The sequence below is a fragment of the Phocoena phocoena genome, chromosome 14 (assembly GCF_963924675.1).
Source record: "Phocoena phocoena chromosome 14, mPhoPho1.1, whole genome shotgun sequence".
Classification (NCBI taxonomy): domain Eukaryota; kingdom Metazoa; phylum Chordata; class Mammalia; order Artiodactyla; family Phocoenidae; genus Phocoena; species Phocoena phocoena.
Window position 1 is genome coordinate 24,848,878 of NC_089232.1, and position 7,661 is coordinate 24,856,538.

A 7,661-nucleotide genomic window follows, 5' to 3' on the forward strand; every position below is an offset into this window, starting at 1 on the left:
TCAAACACAAAACCCCAGAAGAAAGAGTTCAGTTCCCAAGAGAACAGTGATAGCTTAACATAAAATTTTATTTAGAGTACATCGGCATTAAGTTAGTAATGCTGAAACAACACATGGAGGATTTGCAGTAATACCTGGAAGTTCCTTCTAATGTATGTATAAAGAGAATCATGGAAGCTTTCTGTTTTACCCAATTGTTTTATGGCCTTATAAATTTAATGCACCAAATGAAAACTGAATCTTTGTTCTACATCTTATTCTTTATCTCTAAGTAAGATAAAATCTATTCTCATTTTCAAGGTAGAGTTTTATGTGCCCATACTTCTTAAGCCACATTTAAGAAAATCATCTCAACTAATTTTGGATATTGTCTCTCTTCATCTTGTACAGGAAACTCCAGCAGCTTTAATATTGGCATTCATCATCTAGTCAAACCCTTCACATGCTCTTCAAACCAATCAAATGTGGGATCCTCAACAATTTCTGTCAATAAAATAAGGTGTGGAATCAGCAGATTCATTCAATGAAGCCCTGGTTGTTGTTGTTTTCCTTGTCACACTAGATGTCTAGATGCCTTTTGAACTGGGTTTAGAAGATGGGGATGTATAGATGCTTCTTGGCCTGAGTCTCTTAACAGCAGAGATGTAGAAGAGAGACCGAGATCATGAAGAGACTGGCTGTTGACTGTGGAGCATCAATACTTGACATGATGGTGGCATTTGCTGGATTGGGGGCAGCTGAGATATTCTGGGAGGGGTTACTTGAAGGTGTTACAACAATTGTTTGATTTGAATAAATCTGCGTAGATAAGAGCAGCACCAGAAGCAGCAGCCCCAGTCGGAGCCTGGCCACCATCGTTCTGCTCATGTCCGCTCCATCAATGTGTAGCACATCTCACTGGATGCAGGGAGCATGGAGGATCGCTGGCTCAGGGCGGGCACAGGCAAAGTCAAATATACATTTCTTGTTAACAGTGTTAAACCATCATTTACAGGGGAAAATGCCCTCATGAAGTAACGTCAAGTTAAGAAGGCTAATACTGTACATACATATATATATATATACATTTTGTACATAAGTATATATATACAAACGTTTGACCTAGTGGCACCACATGAGAGAGGGAATCTCACCTTCCTCTTTATTTCCCAGCTTCCTGGACCGCATCTCTCTCCACTCACCTCCCCATGGGCCACACCTTCCCAGCCTTCTTTGCTGGTTCCTTGACATCCTCTAACTGGCAAATGTTGCAGTGCTACAGGTCTCTGACCTCAGACGCTTCCTTGTTTACACCCACTTTCCAGATGATTCCACCTATTTTCATGGGTTTAAATATTGTCTCTTCACTGATGTATCCTAATACATCTACAACACAGACAGGCCCTGGGCTCCTATCATGTTCATGCTTGTCAACATGCCTACAGGACATCTTCACTTGGATTTCTGATCAATTCACATGCCCAAAACTAAACACCTGATTTCACCTGCATCCTGCAGGATAATATCCATCACTGAACTACTTCTCAAAACCTCCGCTGGTAAAAATCTGATCTCAGTGGCCAGCACCTCCCAGCTGGATCTGTTGCAAGATCTGCTCTCCCTGGCTTCCCTTGGATCCTTTCAGTTTACGCAACACAGCAGCAGAATGATCACTCCTCTCCTCAAAACCCCCAAATCTTCCCATCTCACTTGGAGTAAAAATCAAAGTCCTCCAATGGCCTAGAAAGGTGGACGTGACCTCTGTCCACTCTCTCTGACCATCTCTCCCACCTACTTACCAAACTCCAGCCACCCTGGCCTCCTTGTTATGCTTTCAGGATCCAAACATGGTCCTACTGCAGGGCCTTTGCACTAGGTGCTCCCTTGTTGCAACACTTTCCAGATATCTGCAAGATTTGCTCCAGTCGCTGACCAAATGTCACCTCAAAGCTTCTTATTTACCAAAAAAGTATGCAAGAACTCCTAATTCATGTCTCCAAAATAAGAATTATTTTTTCAAACTTTTAAAAGATAGAAGTAATCTATCTTAGGAGCCAAAATATTGGTGCAACTTCAAATAAAAGTAATAAATCTATTTGCCTCTGTCTATTAATAACAGCATTCATACCAATTTTACCAATCTAAACCACTTCTAACATCTACATAAATGATTTGTACCCATACTATTTAAAAACCACCATTTAAAGCCTTCATCAGCCTTCATCACTAGTCTTATTTCTACAAAAATATTTATTTACTCAGGCCATGAAAAACTTAAGCTGACAATAAATGAGTATCCAAGCCCTGAATCTATCATTTAGCTTTAAACTAGATTATTTCTCTGTATATTTATACCAGTAGCACTTTTTGTTACATAGTCAATTATAGCTTTTTCAATATGATATATACCCTCAGACCCTAATATTAATTAATTTTTCAAATATCTGATTACCATCCTATTGTTAGTCACAGCCAACAGCCTTTTCCAACATTTTTTCCCACTTTTCATTGGATGAGGAATCGGAATTATATTTTTTCTATCGATCGAACGATGGTATGACCAAACAGCTGCAAACACTGCCACATTCCAAGCAATCTCATATAATTGCATCAAGAATAATGGATTCCAATAACATAATTCCTATCTAACCTAAATGAATGACATTTCCAACAAATTTTCATATTTAACCTCAACCATATTAATCTTCCTGTAACTGGACTTATCTGCAACTGGCAAACCAGCCCTCTCAAATATCTCATCATAATGAAACTTTGGTTCCCTATTAGAAATATGTTTAATTTTACAAATCTTTACAAGACTCTTCCTAGATATACACTGCACATCAGATACAACAGCTGTCTTTTTCTCCGTGAATCTCTACTGAGATGTAAACTGTGGATGAATTATTTGATACATGTAAATGAAGCCTTCATATTTTTCATTTACTTATTCATTCATATAGGACAAGACCTATATTTTGAATCTCATGCCTTTCTAGAAATATGAAATACTGGAATCATTCTTTTTTTTTTTTTTTTTTTTTTTTTTTTTTTTTTTTTTGCAGTACGCGGGCTTCTCACTGTTGTGGCCTCTCCCATTGCGGAGCACAGGCTCCGGACGCGCAGGCTCAGCAGCCATGGCTCACGGGCCCAGCCGCTCCGCGGCATATGGGATCTTCCCAGACCGGGGCACGAACCCGCGTCCCCTGCATCGGCAGGCGGACTCTCAACCACTGCGCCACCAGGGAAGCCCTGGAATCATTCTTCCATTAAACTGTAGTAGCCACAGCATTCATGGGTTACCGCCTACCATGAGGCATATACTTGTGGGGCACAGCAGACATTACAAATCTCCTTTCAGCCATTCCTTATATTGACCCTAGCCTGGTCAAGTGAATCTGAAGGTGATTTTCAGTTAATAAAGCCACTCTCACCTGATTATTTTTGCCTTTCACTTTATTCTCTCATTCATTATTTTAGCCCTACTGATTGTTGGCCAGCTTACTTCTTTATGAAATGGGCTCTAATAACCCATCAGGAATCTCATCTGACATGGACAAAAACCTTTCCCACACATATTACACAATCAAGGATATCTTGGGGCTCTTATTCCTAATTCTAGTACTATTCTCACCTGATTTTTAGGAGACCTTGACAATTATACTCCAGCTACCTCACTCAGCACTCCACTGCACAACAAGCCAGAAAGGTTTTTCCTATTCACCTACACATTCCAACAATCCACCCTCAACATATTAGGTGGTATATTAGAGCTAATCTTCGCAATTCTAATTCTAGCAATTATCCCAATACATCATACATCAAATATTCTGGCCCTTAGTCAATGTTTATTGTGATTACTAGTAACAGACCTACTAACGCTAACATGAATTGGAGGACAATCTTTTGAATACCCACTTATCATCATTGGGCAATTAGCATCTCTTTTATATTTTCTCCTCTTTTTTGTACTTATACTATTAACAAGTGTTGTTGAAAACAATCTCCTAAAATGAAGAGTCTTTGTAATATATTATTACTCTGGCTTTTTAAACTAGAAAAGGAGAGTAACATTTCTCCCTAGGATTCAAGGAAAAAGCTCCAGCTCCCCAAACTGAAATTCTATTTAAACTATTTCTTGAAAACTTGTATACAAACAATGAAGTATTATTGTCATGTACTATGTCAGTGTTAAAAATTATCATGAATTGTTCTAACACTATGTACCTCGTGCATCCTGTGACCTACCACATATATTAGTATGGTTTATCATACATAATACATAATATGTCTAATCATACTTTAATTATCTACCACATGCATATAAGTATGCCACTAAACTACTGATATTACATAATATGTAAGATTTATCCACATAAGATCCTAGACCCCACGAATATTCATGAAGTAACTTGAATGGTTAAATAGGACATATTATTATTGATCATGCACATGCCATTAAGTCAAATCATTTCCAGTCAACATCCTCATAACAACTTATCACAGCTGCTTAATCACTAAGCCTTGAGAAACCAGCAACCCACCCACAAACGTGTTTTTCTTCTGATCCAGGTCAATAACACACAGATGTTTATAGAAATAAACTGTATCTTATCATTTGGTTCTTCAGGATCATCTCACCTAAAATCTCCCACTCTTTCATCTTAAATAAGATATCAGGATGGACTAATGACTAATCAGCCCACCATTGTCTGCCATGACCAAAACCACCCCACAAGGGTGATTGGCAAGGCCATATATGCTGAACATGTCATGACATGTAATGAATGTAGGCTGACAGCTTGAATTGAGAGCCAGGTTGAAGTGTGTTCCCTGTCCCAGCGACTTCTTCCTCAGGCTGTATTTGGACCTGTGGCTTTTATTCTGAGTTAAGCCCCTGTTTGAGAGTCAGACAAAACATTTCCATTTCTCAAGCTTGTGTTTTCCCTTCAGAACATAAGGTAACTCACTGTGAAGCGGTACTGTCATTTACCACAAATTTGTTGATCATGGTGCAGCTGATTTCTGACTTGGATGGAATTGCATCTCAATCCAAAGCTATTGTCCCCCATAAGCTCCAATTGAAATTGCACCTGTGAACTTTTCATGAGTGTGTCTCGAGGATGACAGACTTCAAAGCTTGTGGGTGAGAGCACTATTTCGGGCCTGATGTCTGTAGGCTTGGAGGCATTCACAACCAATTCACACAGCAATTCTACGTGTGAAAGGAAGGTGCTGCTCACAAAACTGCTCCTTGATGATATCCAGGGCACCATTCTTGAGGAGGTTGTAGGAAGCAAGGTGGTTTCAGAGAGTCAGATGGCAGGGTAAGAAAGAAAAAGGAAGAAAAGTTCATTCAGTTCAAATGGGACTACAGTAATGCAGAACTTGGTTGTGCCCATTGGGAAAGCACCTCAGGTCCTCTGCTTCTTTTTTTTTTAAATTTCATTGTAGTTGATTTACAATGTTGTGTTTAATTTCTACTGTACAGCAAAGAGACTCAGTTATACATATATTCAAGTCCTCTACTTCTAATGGCTAAATATGAAGTGACTTTAACCTGGTCAATGTCAGGGTCAATGAGACTGGACCCTGCATCTCTTGGGCTCTTCCCCACAGATTTCTTTGGGCTGAAAGCACACATGACACAATTTGATTTCATTGCTCAAGTTCTGGTACTTGGAACAATATTGAGATAAATGAGAAGCAAATGGCTGAGTAGTAAGAAAGGATTTGGTCAGTGGTTCTCAGACTTGGGTACACATGAGAATAAGTAAGTGAGTATATTACAAAGTTACTCTTCCACCCCACCCTAAAACTGCTGAATCAAAATTGTTTGGGTAAGGGGATGGAGCCTGAAAATTTGAATTTTAAAGGTAAACGTAATACTGGGGATAATATGAGCAGTCAACACAGTACTGCAAGCATTGTCCAAAATTTTCTTACTCACTAACTCATCTTTTTATCCATATGTGTAAATAAAAGTATGCTATATTTAAAAGGCAGTAACACTCTTCCTATTCTTATTTCTTCTTTCTCTCATAATGTGCAGTAGCAGGTAGAAAGATTTCTCAAAGGTTGCTCCAAAGCCCATGTGAGTGAATGTTCTGGTAAACCTAGGGCTCTGCTGATGGGGACCAGGCCATGTGGGGGCAGTGCTGGCACCAGGCTTGGTGACCTCTGTACCACTTGTTAGTGGTCTGGTTGGTGGTAGCCAGGTAGAGACAAAAGCACGGGGAGCTCCACAGGAGTAAGCTCAGCGCCACAACAAAGCCCAACAGGAAGACAATCCTCATGAAGCTCAGAAACACGTACTGAATAAGAAAGACAATGTCAACAACCTGCAAGTGTCCAAGATCATTGATGTAAGCCTTCAGGTACAAGTCCAACACCACTGTACCAGAAACGGTACCAGAAACACAGAAAACACACCTCTTGATGAAGCCGTCAATGTCAAGAGGTAGAAGAGGAAGTACCTGGTGTTCCAGGCCCTATGCAGTTGTTCACCCACACACAGTGATGGTCAAACAAGTGCATACAACAATTACACACATTGCAGTGCTTGGGTCATACTGGTTTCCTTAAATCGCAAGTAGAGCACCTCACATTCTTTGGGAACATCACCTCATCAAGTTCATAAACTTGAAGAAACAGTAACATGTTTGCTTTTGCTTTTGTTATGGTACCAGTGTTGGTTACACAACTTAGGGTGAAAAAAACCAGGTTTATAATCAGCAGCAGATAAGGCAGAAAAAGGTAATACAAGAACTCCAGCTCTTGACAGAAGACAAATATTTCCCAGGTGTATTCAGGATAAACCATTCCTTGAAAGATGAAATGCAGGATACTGAAGGTGTGGTTTCATGTATGGAAGAGGTAATGAAGCAATCTTAGCATGGCTCTATGAAGGCACTCTGGAACTATATACAAAACTATCTGTGTTCCTCTTCTGACCAGGCCTTTCAAGCAATGCGTTTTCTAGCAGATGCAGATTGTAACAATACCAATCAGCACCAAACCAGGTAGAACAAGAAGAGAACCAGAAAATCCATCCTGGGGATATTTCTTTTATTTGGATAGATTTTAGCCAGTAGCTCTGGCATTCCTCCTCTGAACATTCACAGAGAATTCACACGGCATCTCCTCTTGTGCAGCGGTGTGCGCCTGGCACAACAGGTGACACCCAAAGCTGCAGGAGCATGGTTCCTCTAGGAGGCCGGATCTGGCGCTGGAATTGGCCAACTGCCAGCTGTGCTCATTAACTCATTTAATATTCATGACAGTCCTGTGAGCAGAATTATTCTCAGGATGAGGAAACAGAAAGTCAGAAACTGGTTTAAGGTCACATAGCTACTAAATTATCTCCTGGGCAAGGCTTGGAGTAGGGTGAGGTCCCAGGGCGCAATGTTTAAGGAAGCACTCATTCTCAGGAATAAGGCCCTCCTTGAACTTTTCGCCTTATAGTGGCCTGGCTTGTCTCACTTGAGTCTTAGCCTTGGAGTTGGGATTTGAACCCAAGGAGTCTCTCTTCAGAACACAGACTCCTATATGTAATACATATGTGTCACAGAATGGATCTAACATATGGAGGAGATATTTGACCTCCACATGAGAGCTAAGGATCTCCCTTCAGGAGAGCCTGCTGCAAGAAGCATAGCTGGTGGAGAGCTTTGAAAGCTGAA

General features: G+C 40.3%; 2 pseudogenes; both read right to left on the reverse strand.

Annotated features, from left to right (window-relative positions):
* Positions 1–630: 630 nt before the first annotated feature.
* On the reverse strand, positions 631–867 carry LOC136134210 (signal transducer CD24 pseudogene; annotated as a pseudogene).
* A 5,135-nt stretch (positions 868–6,002) lies between these two features.
* LOC136134172 (palmitoyltransferase ZDHHC4-like) lies at positions 6,003–7,097 on the reverse strand (annotated as a pseudogene).
* Positions 7,098–7,661: the final 564 nt, after the last annotated feature.